A 16850-nucleotide genomic window follows, 5' to 3' on the forward strand; every position below is an offset into this window, starting at 1 on the left:
AGGGGGAGGGGTGTGAGGGTGTGTGAGGGTGTTTGAGGGTGAGAGGGTGCAGGGGGTAAGTGAGGGTGTGTGAGAGTGAGGGTGTGTGAGAGTGAGGGTGTGTGAGGGTGAAGGGGTGTGAGGGTGCGTGAGAGTGAGGGGGTGTGAGGGTGAGGAGGTGTGTGAGGGTGAGGGGGTGAGGGAGGGTGAGGGGGTGAGGGTGAGAGGGTGAGTGATGGTGAGAGGGTGTTGAGGGTGAGTGAGGGGGTGTGAGGATGAGGGTGTGAGGGAGAGGGGGTGTGAGGGTGTGAGGGTGTGTGGGGGGTGAGGGTGAGTGAGGGTGAGAGGATGAGTGAGGGTGAGAGGGTTGTGAGAGGGTGAGGGGGGTGAGGGTGGGTGACGGTGGCTGACGGTGTGAGGGAGAGTGAGTGTGTGTGAGGGTGAGAGGGTGTGAGGGTATGTGTGAGGGTGTGTGGGGGTGTGAGGGTGTGTGGGGGTGTGAGGGTGTGTGGGGGTGTGAGGGTGTGTGGGGGTGAGTGAGGGGGGTGAGTGAGGTGGTGGGAGGGTGGGTGAGGGTGTGAGCGTGAGTGAGGGTGTGTGAGGGTGTGTGAAGGTGAGAGGGTGTGAGGGTGAGGGTCCGAAGTACATGCTGGCAGGGCAGACATCATAAGACAGAGAGAAGAGACTGCGTGGTGACTGCGTTGGTAAGATACTGATGTGTAGTGGTATTCTCCAGACATGGCTTTATTTTTCCAGCAGTCTTTCAATGGCATGAAACCACCTTTGGGGTGATGCAGTCTCCCAACTAGAGACGCCGGGTGATATTCTTCCTAAAATGTGTGATGGGTAAACTGGCTTGCAACTTAGCCCAAGGGCACACATGGTGTCAGCGTGAGCTACTCAGTTCATAAACTTCTACAGCCCCAGGCACTACCCCCTTTCGAGGTGACTACAGGAAAACAAACGAGAAAAAAATTAATTACTCATCTCGGCCACTACCAGCAGAACACACTGATATCTATGCCCAGCAATATTTGGAGAGAGGGTGTGGCGTAAGACCATGAGCAGCTGACTTTGGAACTAGGGAACCCAGTTCGAGACTTGATGTCAGCCCTCCCCATGCCTACAAAAAAACCAAGTTAAAGTAGCTGTTTCGTCAAGAAGCAGGTACACATCAAGTTACCATAAACTAAGAACCAACAAAAATCTTTTTTTTCGAGCACACCAAGACTATCTGCCCCAAATGTTTACAAGCTTCCCTTTGCCTGGGCGAGTGGCACATACAGCAAGGCTCTTCCTGTGCATTCTGGTAATGGTAGTCTCCTCCATTAATAATGGGAACAGCAATAAAACGAGTATCAGAACGCAACGAAAATGCTTGGGTGGATAAATTCCCTGAGAAGGATAGGCTAATGGAAGGAAAAGCACTGCCAGTAAGCAGGCCTTGGGAGAAGAGAGGAAGTCTGCCAGGGAGACTGAAAGATTACAGCATGGAGACGGAAAAGTGAGACAATGCGAGGCTAACTGCAGGGAGCATGCTGTTGTTGACCCTTGAGCAGTTAAGGGGGTTGCATATGTTACTGCAGGGGAAACAAGCAAAAGCTTTAACAAAACATGCTACAAGTAAACACCAAGCTCTTTATAAAACTAATTAAATAAAATAACCCAGTGCAACTATATACTGCTTTGGGCAAAATGCATTTTCAAATATAATTAGAAGTAGAAATAATTCTGCCTGTGTGGGAGGTGGAACGATTCTAGAACAATGGCAGCACTGAAAATAACAAGCAGAGATGGACAGGAGGGGGGGAGGGGGGGGGGATGACCGCACAGGGAGATTAAGTGCAATGCAGAACCAGCCCATAAGTTAAACAAGTGGGAGGGATTTGGTGCATGGAATTGGTGACCTCGGAAAACGTCTGACATCTAATCTCAGTCTTTAACAGCTCCAAAAATGTGTTGAGATAAGAGCCCAAGACGATCAGGAAACAAAGAAATGCTGGGTGTGTTTTTACACTTAAGCCATCAGCCGTGCGCGAGCTGATGCAAACGAAAAAAAATAGTGCCACAGATGGCTAAACGATATGCCGCAGAGGATCGGCAAGAGCCGAAAAAGGGAGATAAAGGGGCCACACCAGCAAGTTCAAACACACAACAGCTGATGTTTAAATGTAAATAAACGAGGGGCAAAACGAAGATGAAAGGGAGAGATTCAGAATGTGAAACAACGGCAGCGGAGAGTGGGAGGCAGACACAGAGAGGGAGGTGGCGTGGGAGAAAGAGGGAGTGAGAAGGTTAACCAGGAGACCAAAAGGCGGCCGGGCTGTACAATGCTGTCACGTTTTGAAGGCATGAGTTTGGGCTGGGCTGGAAGCAAGGAGCACGGCGAGCAGGGAGGGGCTGGAGAGGTGAGGGCACAGAGAAAAACAAGACGGAGGGCATTGCTGTGGGGAGGGGGGGGGAGGAGAAATGCGACACGGGGCGGAGCGGGGAGAGCGGCGAGTGTGAAGCAGCAGGGGCCCTTTGAAGTGAAGCTACGCTTCACTTCAAAGGAGTGGGAGGAGTGCTGCTGGGGAACAGATGGCGATTTGATGATGTGCACGCGCATTTTAGGTCAATGCGCTTGCGCATTGACCTAAAAGCGCACGGGCACAGCATCAAATCGCCAGTGTAGGTAAACCTTGTTTAAGCCCCTATAGTCTCGCTCAATGCGCATGCGCATTGAGAGGCGAGACCTAAAAAACATGTAATTGAATCTTGCATCTTCATGCACCAAGCAAACAAAGGTCACGGACTTAGGGTGGGGGCGTCGTGTTTGCAAGTGCATTATGGTTTGAAAAATACCTCTGCTGCATTCCTGGTCTCCAGCAATTTTCAGGCAACAATAAAAATGTGAAGATAACTTTGGTGATTAATGTCCTTTATTGAGAGAGATCGGAGGTTTGTCTAGTGGAAGTTTTGACTCTTGGTAAGGTAGCCACAGTGGTGTAATATGCCTGCTGCAAAGAACGTGTACCACGCAGATCACAAAATGCATATCATGTAAATAGGTCAGTGAGTTACTGCTTTTGTCTGAGAGATTCTTTTGGTATTTGCAGTTTATAAGTTAAAATCCTAACATAGAACAGTGAGCTATTAACCATCATCAAAGAACTGCACGAAAACTTCAAGGTATAGATTAGAACGTTATGATTTTTCCCCAGTCTTTCCTTATCCTAATGTTAGAAAATGGGTTCATTAGGATAGAAATCAATTCTGATTATTAAAGAGAATCCCACAACCATGGTGTTATGTTTTAAATTCTGAGTTTGTGTTTCTTTAGTGTTGCAAAGCCATCCTCTGCCCTGGGCCCTCTCCAACGTTTTGCTGACTGGTACTGGTGGTACCTGACTGACCCTGGCCTCTACCTGAACAGTGTTATTCTGAAAGAGACACCTAAAGATACTGTGAAAACACCTACATACACTAGGGTGCACTATGGGTTAGGGTACCCCTATGATTGGCATGGCCTCTCCTATAAGGCCCTAGTACATAATAGGGCAGGGGGATTAGAACTACCTTTAAGTCCCTAGAATATAATAGGGCATGGCGGTTTTGAGGCCAGTAGCCCTTTCTGCATTTGCATGTGTGCACAGCTGAAGCCTGGGGTCAGTTTACAAGTAGCCCTGTATTGTAGGACTGCTTTTAAAATGAAAAGTGTGCCCAAACTCGACTTTTCGGTTTGGGGAACTTGCAAATTGATCAACTACAATGCTGGGGCAAAAATAAGTTATGTGGAAAAATGTTTTCCACTTAACTATGGCTGTGTCATATTTGCCACATAATACATCATCTGCTGCATAATCTAACGATTTGACCCAAAACAATTTTGTTGCACAAACGGATCAAAAATTACTAAGAGAAATGTGACTTATGTTGCTGTGAAGTGTAGGGCCCTTTGCAAAGGTTGACTGGTCACCTTTCCCACTGCTGCATTTTTATGTTACACAGGTACTAATGAGGCAAAAGCTTTGCAGAGGCTGTTAGTATGTATAAATATGTCAAAATAATAAAGTATCATAAAATGCACCGCATTACGCTGCAGCCTTTTTATTGTTGCATAATTTAGTCAACACTGCAACATCTTTTTGGCCTCCATTGCTGCATAACTCCAGTGGCCCGAAAGAAGGCTGCACATGTTAAAAGCGTTTGTGCATGAAGCAGAGACCATGAAGTTTGCAAACTTAGAAGCTGATTACGATGGCAGGAGGACTTCAGTCCGTCCGCCATCGAATCGGGGAATGGGACCACTGGCCTTCAAGGTGGCGGCCCCACGATAGGCATTACAATGTGACCGCCACTATGGCATTCGCAGTGCCTATCTTTTACAGTGCAGCAGGTGCTGCTGGCTGCATCATCCGCCGCAATGTGAAAAAGGACATTTTACATATATCACTGCACTACGTGGCAGGCACAATCAGGTGCCTGCCACATGGTGCAGTGATATGTAGGGGGGCATCTTAGATATCCCCTGGGTCCCATGTCTGGGGGCTGAGGGGACAGGGGCCTGCTACGGGGCCCCAATGTCCCTTTCCACCAACTTTTCCATGGCGGGTGAACGGCCATGGATAGGCTGGCGGGTAAGGGGTATCGTAATCCCTACTGTGGTGGCTGGTAGCCACCACCAGCATTGTAGGAACCACGAGCTCCTCCGCCGCACTGGCGGGCTCAAGGCACCAGTTGGGTGTGTGGCGGTGATTTTTCCGACCGCCAGGGAACCACCCACCATTGTAATATTGCTGGCGGTAATGCAGTCAACGATGGCGGTGGAACTGCCACTGACGGGGTGACGGGGCAGTCCCACCTCCATTATAATCACCCCATAAGTTTGGTGTGCATGCAAATCCTTCATTACTGATCGCTGGTGAGTTGCACCACTACTGCAAAAAAAGGCCAATATAGGTACCAATGGGTGCGGTTGACCGGCCTCAAGGATCTTGTGACCTCAGTGACAGTCACTGTCGATGGTGTGTCTAGGGTGTGCTTCTTTGTATGCCTGCTTGCAAGACTGGAGGTGAACTGCAGTATGGATTGTGGTGGACAGGCCTTCAAGGTTAACACACACTTGCCGCCATTAGGGTCCACCTACGGGTGCTAAGGTCTATCGGGCCTTCTAAGGTGTAGCATCGGAATGAGCCTTGTCAGGAGTGTGGTCTGGTGGACTGGTCATGAAGGCTGAAAATGGTGCTCAAGTTCCAAATTCAGCAGCTCTGGCCAGAGTGCCACATCCTCTCCCACAATGAACACCCTACTGCCCCACTGAGAGAAACTTGCACTGCCTTAAGCTACAACTCAATTGTGCTGTAACTAAATTTAAAGTATGCACTAGACAACAGTAAAATGCTGCCTGAAAAAAACAAAGAACACCCTAGAAAAAGCAAACACTCGTAAGGAATGCAAGAATAAGCAAAGCATGTGAAATGTAATCAGGAACAACATGGTTACCTTAACAGTTTTAAACTCATTATTCAGAAATCAGTAAGTGATTCTGCCTGTAAATTGTCATGTATTCCTATAGGTTCTGAATCAATCCCCCTATTCCTGACCCTATTCTGGTTAAACTAACTATCAAGTTAACTAACAGTCAGCCCATGAGGCAAGAAAAGCCCCCATGATGCAGATACCGTTATCTGACGCAGTCACACTACGGCACAGGAACGTGTTATCTGATTAGGTCATAACGCTTGAGATCTAATTAGACAAGCGACATTCCTCCAGCCCCTGATAAGGCATACGACGTTCTCATAACAAATCAAACCTATGACAACCTGGAAAATCCGTGCGGCCATTGTTTTGATTTCACAGAGAACTTCAGTAAAAGAATGTGCTAACGAGCAAGTCGTATGACATCTTTATTGACGTATCTATGTCCATCCTTATGTCAATCTCGGCACCTTTAAGGTATAAATATTGCCGATCTTGCCCTATGCAAACACACGCGTGGTGACGAGACGGAGCAGCCATACTTGCCGAAGCCCAGAAGCAGAGCAGACCCCGCTGGCAGCAGCCCCGCCCTCCTGACGCGCTGAGAGACGCGCTGCTATCTCCTACCGAGAGACCCAGCACCGGCGCTTTCGGGCAGCCCTCGCAGGCAGCCTGGAATATCGAGAGCAGAGAAAGAGATACCATTCCTCATTCATCCTAACTTCCAGGTACAGAACTGAATAACCCCTCACAGAGAATTCTTTAGTTATTCACTTGGCAAAAACAAACTTAACTTAAACTGTAACTTTCTATTCCCGCCCACGCATTAGACTTAGGTCAGGTACACGGGGTAGGCGTATTTAGAAACACCAGTTGAGTACGTTTAGTCAAATGTATATGTGTATGTAAATATATTTTAATCATTTTAAACATCATATGGCTCAGAAACCATATCAATGTTTTTACAGTATTACTTTATACTATTGCTTTTAATGTATGCACTTTACTTAACTATAAGTATTGCAATAATATCGATCCATTTCTCTTGTACGAGAAAAGAGACTGATCAATAAATAACACCTTTTTATTGAACACGCCCGTCTCTTCCTTTTCTCTACAATCTGATGAGACTAAGAATGCACGTACTGACTGAGTAAAATAATTGCCTTGTGCTCACACGACTCTGGAGATACACTCTTGATTAGGGGAGAGCAAAGTTGTCATGTTCTATGGTTGTCAGAAACTAAATCCCTTCTTGTCTAATCAGGGGAGTTAATTCTTTCCTGAACATTCGAGAAAGTTTCTAGCGAACTCTGAGCTACGCTGGCAAACCCAAAACTTAAGTCTAGTATCGACGATAGTAGACCTAGTTAACGTCTGGCCTAGGCCTTTACTGCTGTAGGTATTATTCCAATGCGCAGAGCCTATTGGGAAGATAGGAACTACACTCCAAAATTTCAGGACATGGCTACAGGACCAGTCAGGAAGGACCCGTTTCAAGATCCATTGCTTATATCCTTTTAAAATGTAAGCAGTTCGGTTTAAAAAAAAGACCACATCCCCGAACACAGAGCTGCAGTACACATTTTATAAGCTAAAATAATTAAAACAGTTGAAAACGATCATATTAAATGTTTCAGCATACATGCGCATTAACATGTGAGTTTCAAGGGGTGCCGCTCGCTAAAGGAGTTCTGGACTTTGTGCTCGTGTTTGTTTGCTGCCAGGAGCCCCGTAGGGCATAGAAGCTGCTTTGGGGGTGAAAGGGCTATCGCAGGAGGACGGGACTGCGAGGCTCGTCAGGCTGTGCGTACCAGCCAGCACACCTGCCGCCTCTTCCCGTGTCTCCGCCCCCCCTGCCTGCCTGAGCCTTCAAAACTCCTCGCGGCCCCCGCTCCGCGGGAGCCGCTCGCTAAAGGAGTTCTGGACTTTGTGCTCGTGTTTGTTTGCTGCCAGGAGCCCCGTAGGGCATAGAAGCTGCTTTGGGGGTGAAAGGGCTATCGCAGGAGGACGGGACTGCGAGGCTCGTCAGGCTGTGCGTACCAGCCAGCACACCTGCCGCCTCTTCCTGTGTCTCCGCCCCCCCTGCCTGCCTGAGCCTTCAAAACTCCTCGCGGCCCCCGCTCCGCGGGAGCCGCTCGCTAAAGGAGTTCTGGACTTTGTGCTCGTGTTTGTTTGCTGCCAGGAGCCCCGTAGGGCATAGAAGCTGCTTTGGGGGTGAAAGGGCTATCGCAGGAGGACGGGACTGCGAGGCTCGTCAGGCTGTGCGTACCAGCCAGCACACCTGCCGCCTCTTCCCGTGTCTCCGCCCCCTAATTACAGCCCCGTATGTATCTTGGATTCACAACGCGTTAGCGGGACGCGTGTGCGGGACCTATCCCGGGACAAAGCCCGGACTAAGGGCGGACCCTCTGAGACCCTCCGAGACACGAGGAGCCGGGGCTGGGCATACCCCCTTGTTCAACAGGTACTGTTTGTTCCTTTCAAATCTTCTCATCACCGTCATTCATTTTGGCAACTATTTTTTACTACCCATAGATGGCCACCACTAACATTGAGCAACCCGCGCAGGATAATCAGGGTTTGCTTCTCAATGGGACTCTGGATAATTATTTCTCCAAACCATCACCTGATATTACTCGGGAGCTTGTGTTGGCGGAGCGGCGGGCTGATCGCCGCCGTTCCGTGGAAAGTATAAAGAAGGGGTCTGTTTCACTACCTCCAACCCCCGCGACTGGTCCTCTTGATACTGTCACTGATATGATAGCCAATGAGTCGCCTCATATATTGGATAGTTTGCTCTCAGAAGTAAACATGGTTGTACTCTCACCTGACATTGTATCTGGGTCGGACACGACTGGCTTGCTTGGATCACCGATTGCGAGCAGCTTAACGTCACTAAAGGGAGATGTGTCGTTACAATTGCACGTTGCTCGCAATAAGGCTAAAAAATTGCCGGTCACGGGAATAATTTATGGTCCACCACCTAATAAAAAACGACGGAAAAGGTGGGATCCGTTGCAACCCAAATTGAGCTGCTCAGACTTTGGGGAAAAATTGGCTATGGTTGTCAAGAATCCTTGTGTTGCACAAGCAGACTTAGAGGGGACACATACTATTTCTATACCCTCAGGTCAACTTAATACTCTTGTAGACAAGGAGGATAGTATGGTCACCGATGTAATTGATGATGTTTATATTGAGAACAAGGGCCCTGTGTCCCTATTTGATATTGAGAACTTGATTAAATCATATTCTGCATCTATTTTAGAGAGGCTAATGGAGGTGGAGTGTAGACTGTCTAAAATTGAGAATGTACTGGTCAAACAAGATCTTGTAGGCCACAAAGGTGCTATTAATGTCGCTAGTAAAACATCTAACACTGTACCTCAAACCCTGTCAACCACAGTCCAACCACCTCCATCTACTTCCTCTTGTATTGTTCCTAGCCCTTCCCCAATTCCATCTGTCTCCAAACCTATGGGGAATACAGTAACAGCGATTGTCCATCATCATGTATCCCCTAGTTCATCTCAAACAAAAATTGCTGATCATTTGTTGGGCAATGCCATAACCAACACTAGTGTCAATACATCCAAAAGTACTAGTAACTTAACTAATCTGGTTTTGTCAAGCCCAACTAGGGAGACGAGGGAAATTAGTCACACCTGGGGGAAACCAAAAAGGGTCCCGCTGCCCGAACTTCCACCAGAGGCAGTACCCTATGTGGTAGTCCTAACAGGTGTGCCGGTCCTGGAAAAAAATAAGAGGGAGGGCTTCTTTCAATTAAAAAATAAGATAATGCATTGGCTGAGAATGCATAGGCCAATTGCAAACCATATCAATGGGGAAATAGTTCATGTTCGCCGCCTTGAATGGTTGGGGGGCAGAACTAAAGATATCGACGGGGACGTAGTGGTAGTGAACTTCAGGGATCCCATTGCGGTACATTACATATTGAACTGGCAGATGGGTAGTTCCAACAATATTATAACTCCAAGACCCCTAACATACTTTTATCCTAGGTCAGTGGTGTTTCCATCTCAGTATCCCCCTTCACACTGCACAACTGTAACTCAGCCACCTAATTACCCTTTTGCACAGAATGTTGGGAATGTTGGGAGTAATCAATATGCTCAGTATCCTCCGATCCAGCAGGGTATGGGAAATACGTATTACCCCCCTTGTCATGTGAGAGCCCCTGACCCCCTGGGATGGAACTATGTTCCAGTTAGAAATCAAAACTTCCAAAATAGAAATAGAAGGATGGACCATCTTAAACCCTTCACACCACTGGAAACGTCAAACCGTTTTGATGTTTTCAGTGGCCTTGACAACTGTGATTGAAGTTTTTTGAGAGGGGGGGATGAGGGAAGAGTTGTGAGTAATCCCATAGTTCCGGGAATTACAAATGAGTGTAACCCATTGTTAACTCTAGCACCCAAGCCTTCGGTTAAATCTGTAATTCATATCACAAATATTCCAGAGACACAGGTAGAACCAACTTGCCTTCCAAGGCACTCACTTTCCGAGGAAACAACCTCGGCATCTAAGTTGGTGCCATACATTGGTGGCAAGACGCCAAGGGCTAATATCGTTATGCCCTTGGTACTTGGGGTGCCAGTTAACCTGGTTTGTTGGAACATAGCCGGGGTTGCTAGTAACCTGAGGGATCCCGAGTGGGCTGTTTTCATAGAATCTTTTGATTTTGCTTACTCCAGGAAACATGGGCAGTTGATAATCCCCATAGGGTAGGCTACAAGACTTATGGTATTGGGGCAATACCCTCTAGTAGTGGAAGGTCGTCAGGGGGTCTCTTGATTTGGGTGAAAATAAATCTAAAGGTTAATATCGAGGTGTTAGACGTGAACTCTGCAGATATCCTAGTATTAAAAATAACAACCTCCAATGGGAATAAATTATTCCTAATAAATATCTATAATAGGCCATCCCCCTCTTCAAAGGAATCTCCGACCATTACCAAGCTGGATTCTTTTCTGAGAGGGCTGGATCCTAGGGAGGATTTTGTTATTTTGGCTGGGGATCTGAATTGTAACTATGAGCCAATTTCGGGCCTGAAAGGTTAGGCGGTATACTCTGCGCTTAAGGACTGCGCGATTTGGCGCTAACGCGGTGTTTTTTAAACTGCTTGTACAGCGTGCATTTTCTACGTTGCATTTTCTACTTTAATTTTGTGATTTTAAAATAATATTCTTCTTGTGTGCCTTAGCGCTTATTTGCCCCTCACTTGCACGTTAAAATCTTACCCTTCCACCGCTGTTTGGCGGGCCCGGTTCTGGGGTGGTGAGGGAGCGCCATACTGGTGTAACCAGCGAAGCCAGACGCCGCCATATTGGTGCGGGTCGTGGCGCCTGGTTTTCATTACTTCCGCCGGCCTACTTAAGGCGGAACTTGCCCGACGATCCTTCCCTGGCAATAGGTGCCTGAAAGGTTAGGAGGTATACTCTGCGCTTAAGGACTGCGCGATTTGGCGCTAACGCGGTGTTTTTTAAACTGCTTGTACAGCGTGCATTTTCTACGTTGCATTTTCTACTTTAATTTTGTGATTTTAAAATAATATTCTTCTTGTGTGCCTTAGCGCTTATTTGCCCCTCACTTGCACGTTAAAATCTTACCCTTCCACCGCTGTTTGGCGGGCCCGGTTCTGGGGTGGTGAGGGAGCGCCATACTGGTGTAAACAGCGAAGCCAGACGCCGCCATATTGGTGCGGGTCGTGGCGCCTGGTTTTCATTACTTCCGCCGGCCTACTTAAAGCTCCACTTTTTCAACGCGCAGCGGGGACGCGCAAGGTGACGCCTTCCCTGCGCCTGAGTCGTGCCAGAGTCCTGCCCGTCTGCGCCCGTCAGCGTTCCGGCAGCAGACGGGGCAGGACGGCTGGCAGACTTGGTTATTTTACAGGTACTATTGTATTTTTAGCTGTAATAATGTGTTATTCCTACTCGTCCGAGACCCTTTCCGATCTTCGCCCGCCGATAGGGCGCTGCCATTTGGTGTTTCCGGGCCACCGGGCATTAAGAAAAGGTTGTCAGGTCTGTGGCTGGCGAGCCCCTTTATATAACAGACCTAGTCATCCTTATCCGGAGACTACTCTTACTTGTCTACTTCTCAACACTCGTTCTCTTGGATGCCATGCCTTAGATATATGGAATCTGCTCGAGAACTCTGATATATATTGCCTTTATCTTACTGAGACATGGCTGAGTGACTCCTCTGCCCCAGACTTAGCCAACGCCATCCCACCTAATTACTCTATTATAAGGAGAGATAGAACATCTGGGCGTGGGGGCGGTGTAGCTATTATTGTTAACAACCAATTGCGCTGCACTACCTTCCCGGTAGATAATATTCAGAACACTGAGGCACTTGGCTTCACTCTTCATTTGTCTCCTCAGTATGCTTGTACTGGTATTCTGGCATATCGTGCTCCTGGTCCTTTAGGCTCTTTTGTGGACGAGTTACAGGTTGCTTTATCGGTTCCATGTCTTAAATCTAAACATTGTCTATTGTTAGGCGATTTGAACATACACATGGACGAGGTCGCGAATCCCGACACGATAAAACTGATGGAGGTTACTGCAACTTTAGGATTTACTCCATTTATACATGATTCCACACATAATAAGGGCCATATTTTGGACCAAGTTTTTTCCACGGTTACGATTAATGCACTTGTCCCTCAACCCGTATTATGGTCGGATCATTTCTTAATTACCTTTAGTCTTTCCAGTATTTCTCCCGCCAGATTGAACTCTGTGACTTCGGCTAAACGTCTGTCTAGGCCTTTCCATCTGTTATCTAGTGAAACGTTACTTCAAGCTTTGGCACGGTCACCTTGCACTCTGTCCGGTAATGTGGAAACTGACCTATCCATTTATACGGAATGGCTCACAACCACACTGGCGGATCTCGTGCCCGAGAAAGCCGTCAAACCTGGAAATAAACGTGTTTCTGCTCCTTGGTTCTCATCTAAGCTTAAAGAAGCTCGCCAAAATTGTAAGAGAGCAGAAAGAATTTGGAGAAAAGACTACCACCCTTGTGAGAGAGTAAAATTTAAAGATTTGACAAGATCCTATCATAAAATGATTTGGAGTGAAAAAAAATCTTATTTCGAACGTCGGATAGATGATTCGGACAATTCTTGTAAGGAGATTTTTAAAATTGTTAGAGACTTTACTTCGCCATCCTTGGCCATTCCTGTTCAGGGTCATTCTAAGTCTTGGCTAGATGAGCTGGCACATTATTTTGTTGATAAAATAACTAGCATTCAAGCCGACCTTGCCATTTACTCTAGACAGTCTCGGGTTGTTGACCCTGACGCTCTTCTTTCTGTTAACCCCATTCTTGGGGAATTTCCGCAGTTAAGCCCTGCCGCTTCATTAGACTACTTGACAGGCTTGAAATCGGGCTCCCCTCTAGATCCTTGCCCGGTCTCTTGTCTTAACAAAATAGCCTTTGCGCTAAATGGTCCCATAAACTCCATTCTGAATTCCTCACTGTCTTCTGGCATTGTCCCACAGGCCTGGAAGAGTGCTCTTATTCTTCCATTAATTAAAAAACCAACTCTCGATCCCATCTTACACGCCAACTATAGGCCTATCTCTCTCCTCCCCGCTCTGGCGAAGGTGGCGGAAAGACATGTGCACCGATCTATCTCGGATTTCATCGAGAATAACAACTTGCTGCACAGTACGCAATCTGGGTTTCGTGCGAATTACAGCACAGAGACCGCATTGCTGGAAGTCACCACCGCCATCAGAGAGGTCTTAGACTCGGGAGGCAAGGCTGTGTTGGTTATGTTAGATTTGTCGGCGGCGTTTGACACCGTCCCCCATGATACCCTCCTAATTCGACTCTGGGATTGTGGTCTTAGGGGGACGGTGTGGAACTGGCTTAAGTCATTTCTAGCCAGCCGTCGGCAAACGATCTGGGCGCCACCTCACTCCGCAGCTATGTCAGCCCTGGAAGTGGGGGTCCCTCAGGGGTCTATTCTTAGTCCCCTGCTTTTCAACATCTTTATGGCCCCCCTTGCAGAGGTTGCGGAGTCGTTTGGCGCTCAGATCGTGGCTTACGCTGATGACACCCAGCTCTTGTTCACTCAGAACAAGAATGAGATGTTTGATGGGACACGTATCAGAGGCTGCTTAGAAGCAGTCTTTGATTGGTTCAAGAGACACGGCCTGAAATGCAACTCCGACAAATCGGAGCTGCTTTTTTTCGGGTGTGTCTCTGAACCAAACTGGAAAAGTTGGTGGCCCCAGGACCTTTTTCCCCCTGCCAATGCTAGTACCAAGGCTAAAAATCTTGGCATTATTGTCGACAACGAGCTGACTTTCGGACCCCAAATAGCCTGTCTTGCTGGGAAATGCTTCGGTATCCTGAGGATGCTCAGGAAATTCCTCCCTTTGATTTCCGTGAACCATCGCAGGGTTATCGTCCAAGCATTGGTAGGGTCTCGCATGGATTATGTTAACGTCCTTTATCTAGGTCTTCCTAAATATCTAGTAAGGAGACTTCAGGTTGTGCAAAACTCAGCCGCTCGGGCTATCTATGGTCTTCCTAGAAGAGCTAGTGCCTCTAATTTGCTGAAGGAATTGCACTGGCTCCCTATAGCCAAAAGGGTGCTGTTTAAGAGCTTGACGTTAACTTACAAGGCTCTTCACGACTTGGGTCCCAGGTATATTAAAAAGCGTCTTGTTTTGTATAAATCGAGCAGAGCTCTTCGCTCTGCCTCCTTGTTTTTAATGTCCGTTCCTTCCATCAAACGAACTAGACAAGGGGGGCGCTCCTTCCACTACCTGGCCCCACACGCTTGGAATAAATTGCCTCTTGCTCTTAGACAAGCCCCCAGCCTGACGTCCTTTAGAAAGGCATTAAAAACCTGGCTTTTTACTTATGAATTGTGAAGTCTTTTAATTTCAGTTATGTTTCCTTTCCAATAAAGGCCCTCTTCGCTAAAGCGCCGGGACACTCCATTGCGAGTAGCCGTTGCGCTATAGAAGAGCCCAATTAACATTAACATTAACATTAAGTGAGATTTTTGAGGAAGAAGACCAGGCAAATAAGATCCCTTTTCTTGGGAACTTTAAATCGGTCAAGTGCTCCATTTTGGCTCTTCAGCTGATTAAATTATGCACCGAGCACCTCCTTAGGGCTTGTAATGGTCGGTTACCATCTGACATCTTAAAAAACCCAACCTTTAGTAGAAATACTTACAAGAGTAATTTGGATTTCGTGATAGTCTCCATCCCTCTTTGGTCGTATCTCATAGATCTTGACATAATAGAGAGGACTGAAAGCGATCACTTTCCCCTAAATTTGTCCTTAGATGCTGCACTGTTTAGTGATCCTTTTTCATCACTCTCATCTGAGGAAGGTACTGGTGATAGACATGAAATCCATATTAGTAATAACAGGAGATCGCTAAAGTGGCCATTTATTTTGGGTCATAGCGATATTCTTAGTGAGATATATTCACTTTTTGCTGGGACTTTTGCATCATATTTGAGTTTAACTCCCGAGGAGGAAGCAAAAACTCCCTTCTTGACCATACATCAGGAGTTCTTTCTTAAATTAAAATTATTGGTTACCAAAATGCCGAAAAAAAACCAGCAGAAGACCCAGAATCTGTCACACAGTAAACCTTGGTACGATAGATCCTGTAGAGAGTCGAAGAGGGAATTGATAATTGCGATTAAATCCAAGTCACAACCAGATGTCCATAAAGCTAGAAACAATTATAAGACTGTCCAAAGGATATCTAAAAGTGCGTGGGAGGAAGAGAAATGGGCAGATTTGTTGTCAGCCGCAAGGTCACGCAATACGGTGGCTTTTTGGAGGTTGATAGCAAACGGGAATAAAGTAGGCAGGGTGGTTAAGGATACCTTCTTAGATGAGCAAACCTGGGTAATTCATTTCACTAACTTGTATAAAAAATATGAAGATCCGCACATAGTATCTAAAACAACAAGTCACGCAACTCCAGTAGATCCGCTTGTTTTTACCTTGGTGGAAACCGAGCTGGCTTTAAGCCAAGTTAAAAGTGGGAAAGCCCCTGGTTTGGATAAAATCCCCGGGGATCTTTACAAGCACGATTCAAAAGTATGGGCACCCTATATTAATTATCTGTGCAATAAATTATCATGTAGTTTAGAATTTCCTGAAAGCTGGAAGGGAGCTGAAATTGTTTTAATATATAAGAAAGGTGACAGGAAAGATCCCTGTAACTATCGGCCAATAAGCTTAATGGACATCCTACAGAAAATCTACTCACGCCATATTTTAGTACGTGTGAGTAATTGGCTGGACGAAAATTCATTTTTGACTAAATTTCAAGCCGGGTTTAGGACAAAAGTCAGCACGATAGATCAATGCTTTAGATTCTGCTGCCTCTATTGGAAGTACGTAATGATAAAAAAGGCCCATCTATACGTTGCCTTTGTTGACTTAAGGGCAGCATTCGATCTGGTGCCTCGTGATCTTCTTTGGGAAACGTTGAGTGCAGCAGGCATGCCAGATAACATAGTAGAACAAATTATAAAATTACATGAAGGGAATTTTGCGAGAATTAGATGGGGTCCAAACGGCGAACTATCCGGGAAAATTCCAATTGAACGGGGAGTTCGCCAAGGATGTGTTTTGGCCCCCACGCTTTTTTCTATTTTCGTAAACGATATTCCCTCATACTTAGAAAGATGTAATAACGATGCACCCAAACTGAATGGAGAAAGGGTTGCATCTCTACTATTTGCTGACGACACTATTCTGATATCCCAAACAAAAAACGGCTTGCAGACTTTATTGAACACTTTTAATGATTATTGTAGTCAAAAGGGGCTAGAGATTAATGTCAAGAAAACAAAATACATGGCCCTGAACCCAACCAAACCTGATAAGGGGTGTCTAATGTTAAAAGGAGTGAAGCTGGAGTCAGTGCCTCACTTCTCATATTTAGGTGTGACACTAGACTCCAACTTCACCTGGAAAGCTCAGTTGGAAAAAAGCAAATTAATATTTGCTCAGAATGTCAAACCGATACTTAGAGAGCAGAGCTTAAGCACTAGTAAAGCGGTGTTTCCAGTAATGGAACTTTTTAAATTTAAAGTCCAATCTTCCGTGCTCTATGGTGCAGAATTGTGGGGGTCTGGGTCTAATGAGACCTTCAGTGTCCAAGACAATAACTTCATGCGACGCTTGGTAAGGGTTCCGAGAGGAACTCCACTAGTACCTCTGCAATTAGACCTTAATTTTAAAAGAACAGACCATCATGTTATTATCAAACCACTTATGCTATGGGTGAGACTGTGGCATGTCCCTGAACTACAAGCTTACAGAGAGGGGCTTATAGAGATTATGGCGCTGGACAGCCATAAAAAAATCCCATGGCTTAG

This window comes from Lissotriton helveticus, chromosome 8 (assembly GCF_964261635.1).
Source record: "Lissotriton helveticus chromosome 8, aLisHel1.1, whole genome shotgun sequence".
In the NCBI taxonomy this organism is placed as follows: Eukaryota; Metazoa; Chordata; class Amphibia; order Caudata; family Salamandridae; genus Lissotriton; species Lissotriton helveticus.